The following is a 22,597-nucleotide window of genomic DNA, read 5'->3' as shown; positions in this document are numbered from 1 at the left end:
AGATGTAACTCTGTGAGATGAATTAACAGAACACTAAGCAGTTTCTCAGAAAGCTTCTTTCCAGATTTCATCTGAGGACATTTCCTTTTTCACCATAGCCCTCTATGGGCTTCCAAATATCAGTTTGACAATTCCACAAGAACTGTCTTAGCGAATGGCTTCTTGAGGGGAAAGCTGTAACTCTGTGAGATGATTTCACAGAACACAAAGAAGTTTCTCAGAATGCTTCTTTCTCTTTTTTATCGGAGGATATTTCCTTTGGCCCTATAGTCTTCCAAGGGATCCGAAATATCTGTTCTCAGATTCCACAGAAATAAGGCTAGCAAAGAGATCCACGAAATACAGATGTAACTCTGTGAGATGAATTAACAGAACACAAAGCAGTTTCTCAGAAAGTTTCTTTCCAGATTTCATCTGAGGATATTTCCTTTTTCACCATAGCCCTCTATGGGCTTCCAAATATCACTTTGCCAATTCCACAAGAACTGTCTTAGCGAAAGGCTTCTTGAGGGGAAAACTGTAACTCTGTGAGATGATTTCACAGAACACAAAGAAGTTTCTCAGAAAGCTTCTTTCTCTTTGTTATCGGAGGATATTTCCTTTGGCCCTATAGTCTTCCAAGGGATCCGAAATTTCTGTTCTCAGATTCCACAGAAATAAGGCTAGCAAAGAGATCCACGAAACAAATTTAATTCTGTGAGATGAATTAACAGAACACTAAGGAGTTTCTCAGAAAGCTTCTTTCCAGATTTCATCTGGGGATATTTCCTTTTTCACCATAGCCCTCTATGGGCTTCCAAATATCACTTTGCCAATTCCACAAGAACTCTCTTGGGGAACGGCTTCTTGAGGGGAAAGCTGTAACTCTATGAGATGATTTCACAGAACACAAAGAAGTTTCTCAGAAAGCTTCTTTCTCTTTGTTATCGGAGGATATTTCCTTTGGCCCTATAGTCTTCCAAGGGATCCGAAATATCTGTTCTCAGATTCCACAGAAATGAGGCTAGCAAAGAAATCCACGAAATACAGATGTAACTCTGTGAGGTGATTTAACAGAACACTAAGCAGGTTCTCAGAAAGCTTCTTTCCAGATTTCATCTGAGGATATTTCCTTTTTCAACATAGCCCTCTATGGCCTTCATATATCACTTTGCCAATTCCATAAGAACTGTCTTAGCGTAAGGCTTCTTGAGGCGAAAACTGTATCTCTGTGAGATGATTTCACAGAACACAAAGAAGTTTCTCAGAAAGCTTCTTTCTCTTTGTTATCGGAGGATATTTCCTTTGGCCCTACAGTCTTCCAAGGTATCCGAAATATCTGTTCTCAGATTCCACAGAAATAAGGCTAGCAAAGAGATCCGCGAAATACAGATGTAACTCTGTGAGATGAATTAAGAGAACACTAAGCAGTTTCTCAGAAAGCTTCTTTCCAGATTTCATCTGAGGATATTTCCTTTTTCACCATAGCCCTTTACGGGCTTCCAAATATCACTTTGCCAATTCCACAAGAACTGTCTTAGCGAAAGGCTTCTTGAAGGGAATGCTGTAACTCTGTGAGATGATTTCACAGAACACAAAGAAGTTTCTCAGAAATCTTCTTTCTCTTTGTTATCGGAGGATATTTCCTTTGGCCCTATAGTCTTCCAAGGGATCCGAAATATCTGTTCTCAGATTCCACAGAAATAAGGCTAGCAAAGAGATCCACGAAATACAGATGTAACTCTGTGACATGAATTAACAGAACAGTAAGCAGGTTCTCAGAAAGCTTCTTTCCAGATTTCCTCTGAGGATATTTCCTTTTTCACCATAGCCCTCTAAGGGCTTCCAAATATCACTTTGCCAATTCCACAAGAACTGTCTTAGCGAAAGACTTCTTGAGGGGAATGCTGTAACTCTGTGAGATGATTTCACAGAACACAAAGAAGTTTCTCAGAAATCTTCTTTCTATTTGTTATCCGAGGATATTTCCTTTGGCCCTATAGTCTTACAAGGGATCCGAAATATCTCTTCTCAGATTCCACAGAAATAAGGCTAGCAAAGAGATCCACGAAACAAATTTAATTCTGTGAGATGAATTAACAGAACACTAAGGAGTTTCTCAAAAAGCTTCTTTCCAGATTTCATCTGAGGATATTTCCTTTTTCACCATAGCCCTCTATGGGCTTCCAAATATCACTTTGCCAATTCCACAAGAACTCTCTTGGGGAACGGCTTCTTGAGGGGAAAGCTGTAACTCTATGAGATGATTTCACAGAACACAAAGAAGTTTCTCAGAAAGCTTCTTTCTCTTTGTTATCGGAGGATATTTCCTTTGGCCCTATAGTCTTCCAAGGGATCCGAAATATCTGTTCTCAGATTCCACAGAAATGAGGCTAGCAAAGAGATACACGAAATACAGATGTAACTCTGTGAGGTGATTTAACAGAACACTAAGCAGGTTCTCAGAAAGCTTCTTTCCAGATTTCATCTGAGGATATTTCCTTTTTCACCATAGCCCTCTATGGGCTTCCAAATATCACTTTGCCAATTCCACAAGAACTGTCTTAGCGAAAGGCTTCTTTGAGGGGAAAGCTGTAACTCTGTGAGATGATTTCACAGAACACAAAGAAGTTTCTCAGAAAGCTTCTTTCTCTTTGTTATCGGAGGATATTTCCTTTAGCCCTATAGTCTTCCAAGGGATCCGAAATATCTGTTCTCAGATTCCACAGAAATAAGGCTAGCAAAGAGATCCACGATATACAGATGTAACTCTGTGAGATGAATTAACAGAACACTAAGCAGTTTCTCGGAAAGCTTCTTTCCAGATTTCATCTGAGGATATTTCCTTTTTCACCATAGCCCTCTATGGGCTTCCAAATATCACTTTGCCCATTCCACAACAACTATCTTAGCGAAAGGCTTCTTGAGGGGAAAACTGTAACTCTGTGAGATGATTTCACAGAACACAAAGAAGTTTCTCAGAAAGCTTCTTTCTCTTTGTTATCGGAGGATATTTCCTTTAGCCCTATAGTCTTCCAAGGGATCCGAAATATCTGTTCTCAGATTCCACAGAAATAAGGCTAGCAAAGAGATCCACGATATACAGATGTAACTCTGTGAGATGAATTAACAGAACACTAAGCAGTTTCTCAGAAAGCTTCTTTCCAGGTTTCATCTGAGGATATTTCCTTTTTCACCATAGCCCTCTATGGGCTTCCAAATATCACTTTGCCCATTCCACAACAACTATCTTAGCGAAAGGCTTCTTGAGGGGAAAACTGTAACTCTGTGAGATGATTTCACAGAACACAAAGAAGTTTCTCAGAAAGCTTCTTTCTCTTTGTTATCGGAGGATATTTCCTTTGGCCCTATAGTCTTCCAAGGGATCCGAAATATCTGTTCTCAGATTCCACAGAAATAAGGCTAGCAAAGAGATCCACGAAATACAGATGTAACTCTGTGAGATGAATTAACAGAACACTAAGCAGTTTCTCAGAAAGCTTCTTTCCAGATTTCATCTGAGGATATTTCCTTTTTCACCATAGCCCTCTAAGGGCTTCCAAATGTCTCTTTTCCAATTCCACAAGAACTCTCTTGGGGAAAGGCTTCTTGAGGGAAAACTGTAACTCTGTGAGATGATTTCACAGAACACAAAGAAGTTTCTCAGAAAGCTTCTTTCTCTTTGTTATCGGAGGATATTTCCTTTGGCCCTATAGTATTCCAAGGGATCCGAAATATCTGTTCTCAGATTCCACAGAAATAAGGCTAGCAAAGAGATCCACGAAATACAGATGTAACTCTGTGAGATGAATTAACAGAACACTAAGCAGTTTCTCAGAAAGCTTCTTTCCAGATTTCATCTGAGGATATTTCGTTTTTCACCATAGCCCTCTATGGGCTTCCAAATACCACTTTGCCAATTCCACAAGAACTGTCTTAACGAAAGGCTTCTGGAGGGGAATGCTGTAACTCTGTGAGATGATTTCACAAAACACAAAGAAGTTTCTCAGAAAGCTTCTTTCTATTTGTTATCCGAGGATATTTCCTTTGGCCCTATAGTCTTCCAAGGGATCCGAAATATCTGTTCTCAGATTCCACAGAAATAAGGCTAGCAAAGAGATCCACGAAATACAGATGTAACTCTGTGAGATGAATTAACAGAACACTAAGCAGTTTCTCAGAAAGCTTCTTTCCAGATTTCATCTGAGGATATTTCGTTTTTCACCATAGCCCTCTATGGGCTTCCAAATATCACTTTGCCAATTCCACAAGAACTGTCTTAGCGAAAGGCTTCTTGAGGGGAATGCTGTAACTCTGTGAGATGATTTCACAGAACACAAAGAAGTTTCTCAGAAAGCTTCTTTCTATTTGTTATCCGAGGATATTTCCTTTGGCCCTATAGTCTTCCAAGGGATCCGAAATATCTGTTCTCAGATTCCACAGAAATAAGGCTAGCAAAGAGATCCACGAAATACAGATGTAACTCTGTGAGATGAATTAACAGAACACTAAGCAGGTTCTCAGAAAGCTTCTTTCCAGATTTCATCTGAGGATATTTCCTTTTTCACCATAGCCCTCTATGGGCTTCCAAATATCACTTTGCGAATTCCACAAGAACTGTCTTAACGAAAGGCTTCTTGAGGGGAATGCTGTAACTCTGTGAGATGATTTCACAGAACACAAAGAAGTTTCTCAGAAAGCTTCTTTCTCTTTGTTATCGGAGGATATTTCCTTTGGCCCTTAGTCTTCCAAGGGATCCGAAATATCTGTTCTCAGATTCCACAGAAATAAGGCTAGCAAAGAGATCCACGAAATACAGATGTAACTCTGTGAGATGAATTAACAGAACACTAAGCAGTTTCTCAGAAAGCTTCTTTCCAGATTTCATCTGAGGATATTTCCTTTTTCACCATAGCCCTCTAAGGGCTTCCAAATGTCTCTTTGCCAATTCCACAAGAACTCTCTTGGGGAAAGGCTTCTTGAGGGAAAACTGTAACTCTGTGAGATGATTTCACAGAACACAAAGAAGTTTCTCAGAAAGCTTCTTTCTCTTTGTTATCGGAGGATATTTCCTTTGGCCCTATAGTATTCCAAGGGATCCGAAATATCTGTTCTCAGATTCCACAGAAATAAGGCTAGCAAAGAGATCCACGAAATACAGATGTAACTCTGTGAGATGAATTAACAGAACACTAAGCAGTTTCTCAGAAAGCTTCTTTCCAGATTTCATCTGAGGATATTTCGTTTTTCACCATAGCCCTCTATGGGCTTCCAAATATCACTTTGCCAATTCCACAAGAACTGTCTTAACGAAAGGCTTCTGGAGGGGAATGCTGTAACTCTGTGAGATGATTTCACAAAACACAAAGAAGTTTCTCAGAAAGCTTCTTTCTATTTGTTATCCGAGGATATTTCCTTTGGCCCTATAGTCTTCCAAGGGATCCGAAATATCTGTTCTCAGATTCCACAGAAATAAGGCTACCAAAGAGATCCACGAAATACAGATGTAACTCTGTGAGATGAATTAACAGAACACTAAGCAATTTCTCAGAAAGCTTCTTTCCAGATTTCATCTGAGGATATTTCCTTTTTCACCATAGCCCTCTATGGCTTTCCATATATCACTTTGCCAATTCCACAAGAACTGTCTTAGCGAAAGGCTTCTTGAGGGGAAAGCTGTAACGCTCTGAGATGATTTCACAGAACACAAAGAAGTTTCTCAGAAAGCTTCTTTCTCTTTGTTATCGGAGGATATTTCCTTTGGCCCTATAGTCTTCCAAGGGATCCGAAATATCTGTTCTCAGATTCCACAGAAATAAGGCTAGCAAAGAGATCCACGAAATACAGATGTAACTCTGTGAGATGAATTAACAGAACACTAAGGAGTTTCTCAGAAAGCTTCTTTCCAGATTTCATCAGAGGACATTTCCTTTTTCACCATAGCCCTCTATGGGCTTCCAAATATCACTTTTCCAATTCCACAAGAACTGTCTTAGCGAAAGGCTTCTTCAGGGGAAAGCTGTAACTCTGTGAGATGATTTCACAGAACACAAAGAAGTTTCTCAGAAAGCTTCTTTCTCTTTTTTATCGGAGGATATTTCCTTTGGCCCTATAGTCTTCCAAGGGATCCGAAATATCTGTTCTCAGATTCCACAGAAATAAGGCTAGCAAAGAGATCCAAGAAATACAGATGTAACTCTGTGAGGTGAATTAACAGAACACTAAGAAGTTTCTCAGAAAGCTTCTTTCCAGATTTCATCTGAGGATATTTCCTTTTTCACCATAGCCCTCTATGGGCTTCCAAATATCACTTTGCCAATTCCAGAAGAACTGTCTTAGCGAAAGGCTTCTTGAGGGGAAAGCTGTAACTCTGTGAGATGATTTCACAGAACACAAAGAAGTTTCTCAGAAATCTTCTTTCTCTTTGTTATCGGAGGATATTTCCTTTGGCCCTATAGTCTTCCAAGGGATCCGAAATATCTGTTCTCAGATTCCACAGAAATAAGGCTAGCAAAGAGATCCACGAAATACAGATGTAACTCTGTGAGATGAATTAACAGAACACTAAGCAGTTTCTCAGAAAGCTTCTTTCCAGATATCATCTGAGGATATTTCCGTTTTCACCATAGCCCTCTATGGGCTTCCAAATATCACTTTGCCAATTCCACAAGAACTGTCTTAGCGAAAGGCTTCTTGAGGGGAATGCTGTAACTCTGTGAGATGATTTCACAGAACACAAAGAAGTTTCTCAGAAAGCTTCTTTCTATTTGTTATCCGAGGATATTTCCTTTGGCCCTATAGTCTTCCAAGGGATCCGAAATATCTGTTCTCAGATTCCACAGAAATAAGGCTAGCAAAGAGATCCACGAAATACAGATGTAACTCTGTGAGATGAATTAACAGAACACTAAGCAGGTTCTCAGAAAGCTTCTTTCCAGATTTCATCTGAGGATATTTCCTTTTTCACCATAGCCCTCTATGGGCTTCCAAATATCACTTTGCGAATTCCACAAGAACTGTCTTAACGAAAGGCTTCTTGAGGGGAATGCTGTAACTCTGTGAGATGATTTCACAGAACACAAAGAAGTTTCTCAGAAAGCTTCTTTCTCTTTGTTATCGGAGGATATTTCCTTTGGTCCTTAGTCTTCCAAGGGATCCGAAATATCTGTTCTCAGATTCCACCGAAATAAGGCTAGCAAAGAGATCCACGAAATACAGATGTAACTCTCTGAGATGAATTAACAGAACACTAAGCAGTTTCTCAGAAAGCTTCTTTCCAGATTTCATCTGAGGACATTTCCTTTTTCACCATAGCCCTCTATGGGCTTCCAAATATCACTTTGCCAATTCCACAAGAACTGTCTTTGCGAAAGGCTTCTTGAGGGGAAAGCTGTAACTCTGTGAGATGATTTCACAGAACACAAAGAAGTTTCTCAGAATGCTTCTTTCTCTTTTTTATCGGAGGATATTTCCTTTGGCCCTATAGTCTTCCAAGGGATCCGAAATATCTGTTCTCAGATTCCACAGAAATAAGGCTAGCAAAGAGATCCACGAAATACAGATGTAACTCTGTGAGATGAATTAGCAGAACACAAAGCAGTTTCTCAGAAAGCTTCTTTCCAGATTTCATCTGAGGATATTTCCTTTTTCACCATAGCCCTCTATGGGCTTCCAAATATCACTTTGCCAATTCCACAAGAACTGTCTTAGCGAAAGGCTTCTTGAGGGGAAAGCTGTAACTCTGTGAGATGATTTCACAGAACACAAAGAAGTTTCTCAGAAAGCTTCTTTCTCTTTGTTATCGGAGAATATTTCCTTTGGCCCTGTAGTCTTCCAGGGATCCGAAATATCTGTTCTCAGATTCCACAGAAATAAGGCTAGCAAAGAGATCCACGAAATACAGATGTAACTCTGTGAGATGAATTAACAGAACACTAAGCAGGTTCTCAGAATGCTTCTTTCCAGATTTCATCTGAGGATATTTCCTTTTTCACCATAGCCCTCTATGGTTTTCGAAATATCACTTGCCAATTCCACAAGAACTGTCTTAGCGAAAGGCTTCTTGAGTGGAAAGCTGTAACTCTGTGAGATGATTTCACAGAACACAAAGAAGTTTCTCAGAAAGCTTCTTTCTCTTTGTTATCGGAGGATATTTCCTTTGGCCCTATAGTCTTCCAGGGGATCGGAAATATCTGTTCTCAGATTCCACAGAAATAAGGCTAGCAAAGAGATCCACGAAATACAGATGTAACTCTGTGAGATGAATTAAGAGAACACTAAGCAGTTTCTCAGAAAGCTTCTTTCCAGATTTCATCTGAGGATATTTCGTTTTTCACCATAGCCCTCTATGGGCTTCCAAATATCACTTTGCCAATTCCACAAGAACTGTCTTAGCGAAAGGCTTCTTGAGGGGAAAGCTGTAACTCTGTGAGATGATTTCAGAGAATACAAAGAAGTTTCTCAGAAAGCTTCTTTCTATTTGTTATGCGAGGATATTTTCTTTGGCCCTATAGTCTTCCAAGGGATCCGAAATATCTCTTCTCAGATTCCACAGAAATAAGGCTAGCAAAGAGATCCACGAAATACAAATTTAATTCTGTGAGATGAATTAACAGAACACTAAGCAGTTTCTCAGAAAGCTTCTTTCCAGATTTCATCTGAGGATATTTCGTTTTTCACCATAGCCCTCTATGGGCTTCCAAATATCACTTTGCCAATTCCACAAGAACTCTCTTGGGGAAAGGCTTCTTGAGGGGAAAGCTGTAACTCTGTGAGATGATTTCAAAGAACACAAAGAAGTCTCTCAGAAAGCTTCTTTCTCTTTGTTATCGGAGGATATTTCCTTTGGCCCTATAGTCTTCTAAGGGATCCGAAATATCTGTTCTCAGATTCCACAGAAATGAGGCTGGCAAAGAGATCCACGAAATACAGATGTAACTCTGTGAGATGAATTAACAAAACACTAAGAAGTTTCTCAGAAAGCTTCTTTCCATATTTCATCTGAGGATATTTCCTTTTTCACCATAGCCCTCTATGGGCTTCCAAATATCACTTTTCCAATTCCACAAGAACTGTCTTGGCGAAAGGCTTCTTGAGGGGAAAACTGTAACTCTGTGAGATGATTTCACAGAACACAAAGAAGTTTCTCAGAAAGCTTCTTTCTCTTTTTTATCGGAGGATATTTCCTTTGGCCCTATAGTCTTCCAAGGGATCCGAAATATCTGTTCTCAGATTCCACAGAGATAAGGCTAGCAAAGAGATCCACGAAATACAGATGTAAGTCTGTGAGATGAATTAGCAGAACACAAAGCAGTTTCTCAGAAAGCTTCTTTCCAGATTTCATCTGAGGCTATTTCCTTTTTCACCGTAGCCCTCTATGGGCTTCCAAATATCACTTTGCCAATTCCACAAGAACTGTCTTAGCGAAAGGCTTCTTGAGGGGAAAGCTGTAACTCTGTGAGATGATTTCACAGAACACAAAGAAGTTTCTCAGATAGCTTCTTTCTCTTTGTTATCGGAGGATATTTCCTTTGGCCCTATAGTCTTCCAAGGGATCCGAAATATCTGTTCTCAGATTCCACAGAAATAAGGCTAGCAAAGAGATCCACGAAATACAGATGTAACTCTGTGAGATGAATTAAGAGAACACTAAGCAGTTTCTCAGACAGCTTCTTTCCAGATTTCATCTGAGGATATTTCCTTTTTCACCATAGCCCTCTATGGGCTTCCAAATATCACTTTGCCAATTCCACAAGAACTGTCTTAGCGAAAGGCTTCTTGAGGGGAATGCTGTAACTCTGTGAGATGATTTCAGAGAACACAAAGAAGTTTCTCAGAAAGCTTCTTTCTATTTGTTATCCGAGGATATTTCCTTTGGCCCTATAGTCTTCCAAGGGATCCGAAATATCTGTTCTCAGATTCCACAGAAATAATGCTAGCAAAGAGATCCACGAAATACAAATTTAATTCTGTGAGATGAATTAACAGAACACTAAGCAGTTTCTCAGAAAGCTTCTTTCCAGATTTCATCTGAGGATATTTCCTTTTTCACCATAGCCCTCTATGGGCTTCCAAATATCACTTTGCCAATTCCACAAGAACTGTCTTAGCGAAAGGCTTCTTGAGGGGAATGCTGTAACTCTGTGAGATGATTTCACAGAACACAAAGAAGTTTCTCAGAAAGCTTCTTTCTCTTTGTTATCGGAGGGTATTTCCTTTGGCCCTATAGTCTTCCAAGGGATCCGAAATATCTGTTCTCAGATTCCACAGAAATAATGCTAGCAAAGAGATCCACGAAATACAGATGTAACTCTGTGAGATGAATTAACAGAACACGAAGCAGTTTCTCAGAAAGCTTCTTTCCAGATTTCATCTGAGGATATTTCCTTTTTCACCATAGACCTCTATGGGCTTCCAAATGTCACTTTGCCAATTCCACAAGAACTCTCTTGGGGAAAGGCTTCTTGAGGGGAAAACTGTAACTCTGTGAGATGATTTCACAGAACACAAAGAAGTTTCTCAGAAAGCTTCTTTCTGTTTGTTATCGGAGGATATTTCCTTTGGCCCTATAGCCTTCCAAGGGATCCGAAATATCTGTTCTCAGATTCCACAGAAATAAGGCTAGCAAAGAGATCCACGAAATACAGATGTAACTCTGTGAGATGAATTAAGAGAACACTAAGCAGTTTCTCAGAAAGCTTCTTTCCAGATTTCATCTGAGGATATTTCGTTTTTCACCATAGCCCTCTATGGGCTTCCAAATATCACTTTGCGAATTCCACAACAACTGTCTTAACGAAAGGCTTCTTGAGGGGAATGCTGTAACTCTGTGAGATGATTTCACAAAACAGAAAGAAGTTTCTCAGAAAGCTTCTTTCTATTTGTTATCCGAGTATAATTCCTTTGGCCCTATAGTCTTCCAAGGGATCCGAAATATCTGTTCTCAGATTCCACAGAAATAAGGCTAGCAAAGAGATCCAGGAAATACAGATGTAACTTTCTGAGATGAATTAACAGAACACTAAGCAGTTTCTCAGAAAGCTTTTTTCCAGATTTCATCTGAGGATATTTCGTTTTTCACCATAGCCCTCTATGGGCTTCCAAATATCACTTTGCCAATTCCACAAGAACTGTCTTAGCGAAAGGCTTCTTGAGGGGAAACCTGTAACTCTGTGAGATGATTTCACAGAACACAAAGAAGTTTCTCAGAAAGCTTCTTTCTCTTTGTTATCAGAGGATATTTCCTTTGGCCCTATAGTCTTCCAAGGGATCCGAAATATCTGTTCTCAGATTCCACAGAAATAAGACTAGCAAAGAGATCCACGAAATACAGATGTAACTCTGTGAGATGAATTAACAGAACACTAAGCAGTTTCTCAGAAAGTTTCTTTCCAGATTTCATCTGAGGATATTTCCTTTTACACCATAGTCCTCTATGGGCTTCCAAATATCACTTTGCCAATTCCACAAGAACTTTCTTAGCGAAAGGCTTCTTGAGGGGAAAGCTGTAACTCTGTGAGATGATTTCACAGAACACAAAGAAGTTTCTCAGAAAGCTTCTTTCTCTTTGTTATCGGAGGATATTTCCTTTGGCCCTATAGTCTTCCAAGGGATCCGAAATATCTGTTCTCAGATTCCACAGAAATAAGGCTAGCAAAGAGATCCACGAAATACAGATGTAACGCTGTGAGATGAATTAACACAACACTAAGCAGTTTCTCAGAAAGCTTCTTTCCAGATATCATCTGAGGATGTTTCCTTTTTCACCATAGCCCTCTTGGGGCTTCCAAATGTCACTTTGCCAATTCCACAGGAACTCTCTTGGGGAAACGCTTCTTGAGGGGAGAGCTGTAACTCTGTGAGATGATTTCACAGAACACAAAGAAGTTTCTCAGAAAGCTTCTTTCTCTTTGTTATCGGAGGATATTTCCTTTGGCCCTATAGTCTTCCAAGGGATCCGAAATATCTGTTCTCAGATTCCACAGATATAAGGCTAGCAAACAGTACCACGAAATACAGATGTAACTCTGTGAGATGAATTAACAGAACACGAAGCAGTTTCTCAGAAAGCTTCTTTCCAGATTTCATCTGAGGATATTTCCTTTTTCACCATAGCCCTCTATGGCCTTCCATATATCACTTTGCCAATTCCACAATAACTGTCTTAGCATAAGGCTTCTTGAGGGGAAAACTGTAACTCTGTGAGATGATTTCACAGAACACAAAGAAGTTTCTCAGAAAGCTTCTTTCTCTTTGGTATCGGAGGATATTTCCTTTGGCCCTCTAGTCTTCCAAGGTATCCGAAATATCTGTTCTCAGATTCCACAGAAATAAGGCTAGCAAAGAGATCCGCGAAATACAGATGTAACTCTGTGAGATGAATTAACAGAACACTAAGCAGTTTCTCAGAAAGCTTCTTTCCAGATTTCATCTGAGGATATTTCCTTTTTCACCATAGCCCTCTACGGGCTTCCAAATATCACTTTGCCAATTCCACAAGAACTGTCTTAGCGAAAGGCTTCTTGAAGGGAATGCTGTAACTCTGTGAGATGATTTCACAGAACACGAAGTCGTTTCTCAGAAAGCTTCTTTCTCTTTGTTATCGGAGGATATTTCCTTTGGCCCTATAGTCTTCCAAGGGATCCGAAATATCTGTTCTCAGATTCCACAGAAATAAGGCTAGCAAAGAGATCCACGAAATACAGATGTAACTCTGTGAGATGAATTAACAGAACAAGAAGCAGGTTCTCAGAAAGCTTCTTTCCAGATTTCATCTGAGGATATTTCCTTTTTCACCATAGCCCTCTATGGGCTTCCAAATATCACTTTGCCAATTCCACAAGAACTGTCTTAGTGAAAGGCTTCTTGAGGGGAAAGCTGTAACTCTGTGAGATGATTTCACAGAACACAAAGAAGTTTCTCAGAAAGCTTCTTTCTCTTTGTTATCGGAGGATATTTCCTTTGGCCCTTAGTCTTCCAAGGGATCCGAAATATCTGTTCTCAGATTCCACAGAAATAAGGCTAGCAAAGAGATCCACGAAATACAGATGTAACTCTCTGAGATGAATTAACAGAACACTAAGCAGTTTCTCAGAAAGCTTCTTTCCAGATTTCATCTGAGGACATTTCCTTTTTCACCATAGCCCTTTATGGGCTTCCAAATATCACTTTGCCAATTCCACAAGAACTGTCTTTGCAAAAGGCTTCTTGAGGGGAAAGCTGTAACTCTGTGAGATGATTTCACCGAACACAAAGAAGTTTCTCAGAATGCTTCTATCTCTTTTTTATCGGAGGATATTTCCTTTGGCCCTATAGTCTTCCAAGGGATCCGAAATATCTGTTCTCAGATTCCACAGAAATAAGGCTAGCAAAGAGATCCACGAAATACAGATGTAACTCTGTGAGATGAATTAGCAGAACACAAAGCAGTTTCTCAGAAAGCTTCTTTCCAGATTTCATCTGAGGTTATTTCCTTTTTCACCATTGCCCTCTATGGGCTTCCAAATATCACTTTGCCAATTCCACAAGAACTGTCTTAGCGAAAGGCTTCTTGAGGGGAAAGCTGTAACTCTGTGAGATGATTTCACAGAACACAAAGAAGTTTCTAAGAAAGCTTCTTTCTCTTTGTTATCGGAGGATATTTCCTTTGGCCCTGTAGTCTTCCAAGGGATCCGAAATATCTGTTCTCAGATTCCACAGAAATAAGGCTAGCAAAGAGATCCACGAAATACAGATGTAACTCTGTGAGATGAATTAACAGAACACTATGCAGGTTCTCAGAATGCTTCTTTCCAGATTTCATCTGAGGATATTTCCTTTTTCACCATAGCCCTCTACGGTTTTCGAAATATCACTTGCCAATTCCACAAGAACAGTCTTAGCGAAAGGCTTCTTGAGTGGAAAGCTGTAACTCTGTGAGATGATTTCACAGAACACAAAGAAGTTTCTCAGAAAGCTTCTTTCTCTTTGTTATCGGAGGATATTTCCTTTGGCCCTATAGTCTTCCAAGGGATCGGAAATATCTGTTCTCAGATTCCACAGAAATAAGGCTAGCAAAGAGATCCACGAAATACAGATGTAACTCTGTGAGATGAATTAAGAGAACACTAAGCAGTTTCTCCGAAAGCTTCTTTCCAGATTTCATCTGAGGATATTTCGTTTTTCACCATAGCCCTCTATGGGCTTCCAAATATCACTTTGCCAATTCCACAAGAACTTTCTTAGCGAAAGGCTTCTTGAGGGGAAAGCTGTAACTCTGTGAGATGATTTCAGAGAACACAAAGAAGTTTCTCAGAAAGCTTCTTTCTATTTGATATGCGAGGATATTTTCTTTGGCCCTATAGTCTTCCAAGGGATCCGAAGTATCTCTTCTCAGATTCCACAGAAATAAGGCTAGCAAAGAGATCCACGAAATACAAATTTAATTCTATGAGATGAATTAACAGAACACTAAGCAGTTTCTCAGAAAGCTTCTTTCCAGATTTCATCTGAGGATATTTCGTTTTTCACCATAGCCCTCTATGGGCTTCCAAATATCACTTTGCCAATTCCACAAGAACTCTCTTGGGGAAAGGCTTCTTGAGGGGAAAGCTGTAACTCTGTGAGATGATTTCAAAGAACAGAAAGAAGTCTCTCAGAAAGCTTCTTTCTCTTTGTTATCGGAGGATATTTCCTTTGGCCCTATAGTCTTCTAAGGGATCTGAAATATCTGTTCTCAGATTCCACAGAAATGAGGCTAGCAAAGACATCCACGAAATACAGATGTAACTCTGTGAGATGAATTAACAAAACACTAAGAAGTTTCTCAGAAAGCTTCTTTCCAGATTTCATCTGAGGATATTTCCTTTTTCACCATAGCCCTCTATGGGCTTCCAAATATCACTTTTCCAATTCCACAAGAACTGTCTTGGCGAAAGGTTTCTTGAGGGGAAAACTGTAACTCTGTGAGATGATTTCACAGAACACAAAGAAGTTTCTCAGAAAGCTTCTTTCTCTTTTTTATCGGAGGATATTTCCTTTGGCCCTATAGTCTTCCAAGGGATCCGAAATATCTGTTCTCAGATTCCACAGAAATAAGGCTAGCAAAGAGATCCACGAAATACAGATGTAAGTCTGTGAGATGAATTAGCAGAACACAAAGCAGTTTCTCAGAAAGCTTCTTTCCAGATTTCATCTGAGGCTATTTCCTTTTTCACCGTAGCCCTCTATGGGCTTCCAAATATCACTTTGCCAATTCCACAAGAACTGTCTTAGCGAAAGGCTTCTTGAGGGGAAAGCTGTAACTCTGTGAGATGATTTCACAGAACACAAAGAAGTTTCTCAGAAAGCTTCTTTCTCTTTGTTATCGGAGGATATTTCCTTTGGCCCTATAGTCTTCCAAGGGATCCGAAATATCTGTTCTCAGATTCCACAGAAATAAGGCTAGCAAAGAGATCCACGAAATACAGATGTAACTCTGTGAGATGAATTAAGAGAACACTAAGCAGTTTCTCAGACAGCTTCTTTCCAGATTTCATCTGAGGATATTTCCTTTTTCACCATAGCCCTCTATGGGCTTCCAAATGTCACTTTGCCAATTCCACAAGAACTCTCTTGGGGAAAGGCTTCTTGAGGGGAACACTGTAACTCTGTGAGATGATTTCACAGAACACAAAGAAGTTTCTCAGAAAGCTTCTTTCTCTTTGTTATCGGAGGATATTTCCTTTGGCCCTATAGTCTTCCAAGGGATCCGAAATATCTGTTCTCAGATTCCACAGAAATAAGGCTAGCAAAGAGATCCACGAAATACAGATGTAACTCTGTGAGATGAATTAAGAGAGCACTAAGCAGTTTCTCAGACAGCTTCTTTCCAGATTTCATCTGAGGATATTTCGTTTTTCACCATAGCCCTCTATGGGCTTCCAAATATCACTTTGCCAATTCCACAAGAACTGTCTTAGCGAAAGGCTTCTTGAGGGGAATGCTGTAACTCTGTGAGATGATTTCACAGAACACAAAGAAGTTTCTCAGAAAGCTTCTTTCTATTTGTTATCCGAGGATATTTCCTTTGGCCCTATAGTCTTCCAAGGGATCAGAAATATCTGTTCTCAGATTCCACAGAAATAAGGCTAGCAAAGAGATCCACGATATACAGATGTAACTCTGTGAGATGAATTAACAGAACACTAAGCAGGTTCTCAGAAAGCTTCTTTCCAGATTTCATCTGAGGATATTTCCTTTTTCACCATAACCCTCTATGGCCTTCCAAATATCACTTTTTCAATTTCACAAGAACTGTCTTAGCGAAAGGCTTCTTGAGGGGAATGCTGTAACTCTGTGAGATGATTTCACAGAACACAAAGAAGTTTCTCAGAAAGCTTCTTTCTCTTTGTTATCGGAGGATATTTCCTTTGGACCAATAGTCTTCAAAGGGATCCGAAATATCTGTTCTCAGATTCCACAGAAATAAGGATAGCAAACAGATCCACGAAATACAGATGTAACTCTGTGAGATGAATTAACAGAACACTAAGCAGGTTCTCAGAAAGCTTCTTTCCAGATTTCATCTGAGGATATTTCCTTTTTCACCATAGCCCCCTATGGGCTTCCAAATATCACTTTGCCAATTCCACAAGAACTGTCTTAGCGAAAGGCTTCTTGAGGGGAAAGCTGTAACTCTGTGAGATGATTTCACAGAACACAAAGAAGTTTCTCAGAAAGCTTCTTTCTCATTGTTATCGGAGGATATTTCCTTTGGCCCTATAGTCTTCCAAGGGATCCGAAATATCTGTTCTCAGATTCCACAGAAATAAGGCTAGCAAAGAGATCCAAGAAAACAGATGTAAGTATGTGAGATGAATTAACAGAACACTAAGCAGTTTCTCAGAAAGCTTCTTTCCAGATTTCATCTGAGGATATTTCCTTTTTCACCATAGCCCTCTATGGGCTTCCAAATGTCACTTTGCCAATTCCACAAGAACTCTCTTGGGGAAAGGCTTCTTGAGGGGAAAGCTGTAACTCGGTGAGATGATTTCACAGAATACAAAGAAGTTTCTCAGAAAGCTTCTTTCTCTTTTTTATTGGAGGATATTTCCTTTGGCCCTATAGTCTTCCAAGGGATCGGAAATATCTGTTCTCAGATTCAACAGAAATAAGGCTAGCAAAGAGATCCACGAAATACAGATGTAACTCTGTGAGATGAATTAAGAGAACACTAAGCAGTTTCTCAGAAAGCTTCTTTCCAGATTTCATCTGAGGATATTTCGTTTTTCACCATAGCCCTCTATGGGCTTCCAAATATCACTTTGCCAATTCCACAAGAACTGTCTTAGCGAAAGGCTTCTTGAGGGGAAAGCTGTAACTCTGTGAGATGATTTCAGAGAATACAAAGAAGTTTCTCAGAAAGCTTCTTTCTATTTGTTATGCGAGGATATTTTCTTTGGCCCTATAGTCTTCCAAGGGATCCGAAATATCTCTTCTCAGATTCCACAGAAATAAGGCTAGCAAAGAGATCCACGAAATACAAATTTAATTCTGTGAGATGAATTAACAGAACACTAAGCAGTTTCTCAGAAAGCTTCTTTCCAGATTTCATCTGAGGATATTTCGTTTTTCACCATAGCCCTCTATGGGCTTCCAAATATCACTTTGCCAATTCCACAAGAACTCTCTTGGGGAAAGGCTTCTAGAGGGGAAAGCTGTAACTCTGTGAGATGATTTCAAAGAACACAAAGAAGTCTCTCAGAAAGCTTCTTTCTCTTTGTTATCGGAGGATATTTCCTTTGGCCCTATAGTCTTCTAAGGGATCCGAAATATCTGTTCTCAGATTCCACAGAAATGAGTCTGGCAAAGAGATCCACGAAATACAGATGTAACTCTGTGAGATGAATTAACAAAACACTAAGAAGTTTCTCAGAAAGCTTCTTTCCAGATTTCATCTGAGGATATTTCCTATTTCACCATAGCCCTCTATGGGCTTCCAAATATCACTTTTCCAATTCTCAAGAACTGTCTTGGCGAAAGGCTTCTTGAGGGGAAAACTGTAACTCTGTGAGATGATTTCACAGAACACAAAGAAGTTTCTCAGAAAGCTTCTTTCTCTTTTTTATCGGAGGATATTTCCTTTGGCCCTATAGTCTTCCAAGGGATCCGAAATATCTGTTCTCAGATTCCACAGAAATAAGGCTAGCAAAGAGATCCACGAAATACAGATGTAAGTCTGTGAGATGAATTAGCAGAACACAAAGCAGTTTCTCAGAAAGCTTCTTTCCAGATTTCATCTGAGGCTATTTCCTTTTTCACCGTAGCCCTCTATGGGCTTCCAAATATCACTTTGCCAATTCCACAAGAACTGTCTTAGCGAAAGGCTTCTTGAGGGGAAAGCTGTAACTCTGTGAGATGATTTCACAGAACACAAAGAAGTTTCTCAGATAGCTTCTTTCTCTTTGTTATCGGAGGATATTTCCTTTGGCCCTATAGTCTTCCAAGGGATCCGAAATATCTGTTCTCAGATTCCACAGAAATAAGGCTAGCAAAGAGATCCACGAAATACAGATGTAACTCTGTGAGATGAATTAAGAGAACACTAAGCAGTTTCTCAGACAGCTTCTTTCCAGATTTCATCTGAGGATATTTCCTTTTTCACCATAGCCCTCTATGGGCTTCCAAATATCACTTTGCCAATTCCACAAAAACTGTCTTAGCGAAAGGCTTCTTGAGGGGAAAGCTGTAACTCTGTGAGATGATTTCACAGAACACAAAGAAGTTTCTCAGAATGCTTCTTTCTCTTTTTTATCGGAGGATATTTCCTTTGGCCCTATAGTCTTCCAAGGGATCCGAAATATCTGTTCTCAGATTCCACAGAAATAAGGCTAGCAAAGAGATCCACGAAATACAGATGTAACTCTGTGAGATGAATTAACAGAACACAAAGCAGTTTCTCAGAAAGTTTCTTTCCAGATTTCATCTGAGGATATTTCCTTTTTCACCATAGCCCTCTATGGGCTTCCAAATATCACTTTGCCAATTCCACAAGAACTGTCTTAGCGAAAGGCTTCTTGAGGGGAAAACTGTAACTCTGTGAGATGATTTCACAGAACACAAAGAAGTTTCTCAGAAAGCTTCTTTCTCTTTGTTATCGGAGGATATTTCCTTTGGCCCTGTAGTCTTTCAAGGGATCCGAAATATCTGTTCTCAGATTCCACAGAAATAAGGCTAGCAAAGAGATCCACGAAATACAGATGTAAATCTGTGAGATGAATTAACAGAACACTAAGCAGGTTCTCAGAATGCTTCTTTCCAGATTTCATCTGAGGATATTTCCTTTTTCACCATAGCCCTCTATGGTTTTCGAAATATCACTTGCCAATTCCACAAGAACTGTCTTAGCGAAAGGCTTCTTGAGGGGACAGCTGTAACTCTTTGAGATGATTTCACAGAACACAAAGAAGTTTCTCAGAAAGCTTCTTTCTCTTTGTTATCGGAGGATATTTCCTTTGGCCCTATAGTCTTCCAAGGGATCCGAAATATCTGTTCTCAGATTCCACAGAAATAAGGCTAGCAAAGAGATCCACGAAATACAGATGTAACTCTGTGAAAAGAATTAACAGAACACTAAGCAGTTTCTCAGAAAGCTTCTTTCCAGATTTCATCTGAGGATATTTCCTTTTTCACACTAGCCCTCTATGGGCTTCCAAATGTCACTTTGACAATTCCACAAGAACTCTCTTGGGGAAAGGCTTCTTGAGGGGAAAACTGTAACTCTGTGAGATGATTTCAGAGAACACAAAGAAGTTTCTCAGAAAGCTTCTTTTTCTTTGTTATCGGAGGATATTTCCTTTGGCCCTATAGTCTTCCAAGGGATCCGAAATATCTGTTCTCAGATTCCACAGAAATAAGGCTAGCAAAGAGATCCACGAAATACAGATGTAACTCTGCGAGATGAATTAAGAGAACACTAAGCAGTTTCTCAGAAAGCTTCTTTCCAGATTTCATCTGAGGATATTTCGTTTTTCATCATAGCCCTCTATGGGCTTCCAAATATCACTTTGCCAATTCCACAAGAACTGTCTTAGCGAAAGGCTTCTTGAGGGGAATGCTGTAACTCTGTGAGATGATTTCAGAGAACACAAAGAAGTTTCTCAGAAAGCTTCTTTCTATTTGTTATCCGAGGATATTTCCTTTGGCCCTATAGTCTTCCAAGGGATCCGAAATATCTGTTCTCAGATTCCACAGAAATAATGCTAGCAAAGAGATCCACGAAATACAAATTTAATTCTGTGAGATGAATTAACAGAACACTAAGCAGTTTCTCAGAAAGCTTCTTTCCAGATTTCATCTGAGGATATTTCCTTTTTCACCATAGCCGTCTATGGGCTTCCAAATATCACTTTGCCAATTCCACAAGAACTGTCTTAGCGAAAGGCTTCTTGAGGGGAATGCTGTAACTCTGTGAGATGATTTCACAGAACACAAAGAAGTTTCTCAGAAAGCTTCTTTCTATTTGTTATCCGACGATATTTGCTTTTGCCCTATAGTCTTCCAAGGGATCCTAAATATCTGTTCTCAGATTCCACAGAAATAAGGCTAGCAAAGAGATCGACGAAATACAGATGTAACTCTGTGAGATGAATTAACAGAACACTAAGCAGGTTCTCAGAAAGCTTCTTTCCAGATTTCATCTGAGGATATTTCCTTTTTCACCATAGCCCTCTATGGGCTTCCAAATATCACTTTGCCAATTCCAGAAGAACTGTCTTAGCGAAAGGCTTCTTGAGGGGAAAACTGTAACTCTGTGAGATGATTTCACAGAACACAAAGAAGTTTCTCAGAAAGCTTCTTTCTGTTTGTTATCGGAGGATATTTCCTTTGGCCCTATAGCCTTCCAAGGGATCCGAAATATCTGTTCTCAGATTCCACAGAAATAAGGCTAGCAAAGAGATCCACGAAATACAGATGTAACTCTGTGAGATGAATTAAGAGAACACTAAGCAGTTTCTCAGAAAGCTTCTTTCCAGATTTCATCTGAGGATATTTCGTTTTTCACCATAGCCCTCTATGGGCTTCCAAATATCACTTTGCGAATTCCACAAGAACTGTCTTAACGAAAGGCTTCTTGAGGGGAATGCTGTAACTCTGTGAGATGATTTCACAAAACAGAAAGAAGTTTCTCAGAAAGCTTCTTTCTATTTGTTATCCGAGTATAATTCCTTTGGCCCTATAGTCTTCCAAGGGATCCGAAATATCTGTTCTCAGATTCCACAGAAATAAGGCTAGCAAAGAGATCCAGGAAATACAGATGTAACGTTCTGAGATGAATTAACAGAACACTAAGCAGTTTCTCAGAAAGCTTTTTTCCAGATTTCATCTGAGGATATTTCGTTTTTCACCATAGCCCTCTATGGGCTTCCAAATATCACTTTGCCAATTCCACAAGAACTGTCTTAGCGAAAGGCTTCTTGAGGGGAAACCTCTAACTCTGTGAGATGATTTCACAGAACACAAAGAAGTTTCTCAGAAAGCTTCTTTCTCTTTGTTATCAGAGGATATTTTCTTTGGCCCTATAGTCTTCCAAGGGATCCGAAATATCTGTTCTCAGATTCCACAGAAATAAGACTAGCAAAGAGATCCACGAAATACAGATGTAACTCTGTGAGATGAATTAACAGAACACTAAGCAGTTTCTCAGAAAGCTTCTTTCCAGATTTCATCTGAGGATATTTCCTTTTACACCATAGTCCTCTATGGGCTTCCAAATATCACTTTGCCAATTCCACAAGAACTTTCTTAGCGAAAGGCTTCTTGAGGGGAAAGCTGTAACTCTGTGAGATGATTTCACAGAACACAAAGAAGTTTCTCAGAAAGCTTCTTTCTCTTTGTTATCGGAGGATATTTCCTTTGGCCCTATAGTCTTCCAAGGGATCCGAAATATCTGTTCTCAGATTCCACAGAAATAAGGCTAGCAAAGAGATCCACGAAATACAGATGTAACGCTGTGAGATGAATTAACACAACACTAAGCAGTTTCTCAGAAAGCTTCTTTCCAGATATCATCTGAGGATGTTTCCTTTTTCACCATAGCCCTCTTGGGGCTTCCAAATGTCACTTTGCCAATTCCACAGGAACTCTCTTGGGGAAACGCTTCTTGAGGGGAGAGCTGTAACTCTGTGAGATGATTTCACAGAACACAAAGAAGTTTCTCAGAAAGCTTCTTTCTCTTTGTTATCGGAGGATATTTCCTTTGGCCCTATAGTCTTCCAAGGGATCCGAAATATCTGTTCTCAGATTCCACAGATATAAGGCTAGCAAACAGATCCACGAAATACAGATGTAACTCTGTGAGATGAATTAACAGAACACGAAGCAGTTTCTCAGAAAGCTTCTTTCCAGATTTCATCTGAGGATATTTCCTTTTTCACCATAGCCCTCTATGGCCTTCCATATATCACTTTGCCAATTCCACAATAACTGTCTTAGCATAAGGCTTCTTGAGAGGAAAACTGTAACTCTGTGAGATGATTTCACAGAACACAAAGAAGTTTCTCAGAAAGCTTCTTTCTCTTTGGTATCGGAGGATATTTCCTTTGGCCCTCTAGTCTTCCAAGGTATCCGAAATATCTGTTCTCAGATTCCACAGAAATAA

This window comes from Macaca nemestrina, chromosome 13 (genome assembly GCF_043159975.1).
Source record: "Macaca nemestrina isolate mMacNem1 chromosome 13, mMacNem.hap1, whole genome shotgun sequence".
Taxonomy (NCBI): Eukaryota; Metazoa; Chordata; class Mammalia; order Primates; family Cercopithecidae; genus Macaca; species Macaca nemestrina.
The sequence above is the reverse complement of the archived record's forward strand: the minus strand, read 5'-3'. Positions refer to the sequence as shown.